The sequence below is a fragment of the Protomyctophum parallelum genome (genome assembly GCF_964188405.1).
Source record: "Protomyctophum parallelum genome assembly, chromosome: 6".
Classification (NCBI taxonomy): domain Eukaryota; kingdom Metazoa; phylum Chordata; class Actinopteri; order Myctophiformes; family Myctophidae; genus Protomyctophum; species Protomyctophum parallelum.
Window position 1 is genome coordinate 28011511 of NC_139701.1, and position 2348 is coordinate 28013858.

The following is a 2348-nucleotide window of genomic DNA, read 5'->3' on the forward strand; positions in this document are numbered from 1 at the left end:
GGTGTTTGTGTGTGAGTGATTGAGAGAGATGTTGCTACTCTTTATAGACGGGGTCTATCTGTTTGTGTAAGAAAAAAATGACTTGCACTGTAAGTCATTTCTTTGTGGAATGTAAAATGTGTGTGTGATTGTTCATATGCGCTTGGTTATATGTATGTATACAGTACGTGTGTGTACACGCACACTAGACACACACACACACACACACACACACACACACACGCAGGGAGGCATAGAAAATGTGTGTGAATAATCAAACACATTTTACATTCCATTAGAAATCACACACAAACAGACACCCTCTATAAAGAGCGGCGACAGCTCTCTCAATCACCCTCCATCACTCCCTCACTTGCTCACACACCCATACATACACCCATACATACACAAACATACAGCACACAGATTCACACGCACACACGTCACACACACACACGGCACACTGTGCTCTGATGTGTTTCTTTTCCCAGTGCAGTGTGATTAGTAGTTTGGGTTATATTTGGACTAAATGGCAGTAGGTGGTGAAACAACATGACGCATCGTTAATGTACCAGCTTCATTAATTACAGTCATTATACCTGCACCCTCACCAGTCAGATACACACACATGCACGCATGCACGCACGCACGCACGCACACACCCTCTGCATCCAGCTGTGTCAACAGGTGCATTCATTTAGTTGTGCTGAAACATTAGTGTCATGCAGGAGGGAGGCTACACATATTAATGATTTTGTGTTCACGTGATGTTGTGTGTGTGTGCGTGTGCGACTGTGCGTGTAGTGTTCACATTCTACCTTTTGTAGGATATAGTCTCAGATACTGTACGCAACCAACAACTGTGCCCTCATGAATCATTGCCACTGACACTGGTACTATGGACTTTCTTCAGACATTTTTCTTTTCAGTAGCGTCCAAAACATTCACTTCCCCAGTGTTTAGCTCCTGTTCAGCAGAGCCATATATGTACACGGTGTCATGGTGTGAATAAGGATTGTTCTGTGCTGCAGAAAGATGATCCTTGTTAAATGACAAATATAAGGGAAGACGACTGTTTCTCTGTGCATCTGGACAGAGATCTATAGCTTTGCCTACAGGGGAGGGATAACATCAGACTCATCCACTACACGCAGATAGGCACCGTGAAACCATCATGTATCTTATTGTTTGTTTTTGCCAACAGATAGACATACACTTTGTGCAGCGATCCGGGATTGTATAATCTAATCTTTTGTACGTCTCAGTCAGCAGATGCCAATCTTTTTTTTCCCATGTCTCGCCTGGTAACCTAATCCTATAACTCTGATGTTGAGTCAAGCTGTTCATCCATTGAGCTACAGCCACACACTGTACTGTACTGTACTGTACTGTACTGTACGTCTGAGAACTCTGAGAAAGTATAGATTCTGCAATGCAGACATACATGCTGAAGATGCTGAACAGTTCTTCTAATTTATTACAGTTTTTCCATTAACGTTAAACAAGTTAGTTTAAGTTAGTTCCGGTGCTTCCTCATAAAAAGTGTCAGATTCTGGCCTTTATGCTTAACGATAAAATTTCTGTTCCATCAGGGAGGTTTTAACAAAGAAAGCAGCAGAAGCATTTATCTTTCCAGACATTGACTTAATACTGCTAATACTGATTTAAATATAATGAGCAAACACCACTCAGTGGACAATTGAATTGAAACGTTAAACACATGGTGCTAAATACAACTGCATGAATGTGGTAGACATGCCAGATGCCAGAAGGCCTGGTCCTTGCTTTACAATCATTTTCGGTTACAAAATGTTTTTCCTGTGTCACTCTGGTGTGTGACCTGCTAACCCATGTGTGGTGTAGAATGTAGATCAGTCTCACAGTGACATAGTTGGTTTCCATATGCAGCATAGGGATAGCATCTGAAGACTGCTTTAAAGGGAGTGGGAGAGGGCGATTGGCACCAGTGCAGTGATGATGTGTCTGAGACCGAGATGAGGACGAGTGATGGTGATGGTGGGACGAAGATGGGAGAAGAGTAGGTGTGGGGGCAGGAGGGACCAAGGCGTCAGACCGGACACGCAGTCTGACAATCTGCAGCCTTGCTGTCTCCATTCCACTCTCACTGTTTCTCTTTTCTCACTTTTTATCTCTCTATCCTCTCATTCCCTTAAGGCACATTACCTCTACTTGTCCACTTTTGGCCTGTCTATCTCAGGCAGGCATGCAAGCACACGCATGCACACACACACACACACACACACACACACACACACACACACACACACACACACACACACACACACACACACACACACACACACACACACACACACACACACACACACACACACACACACACGTGAAAA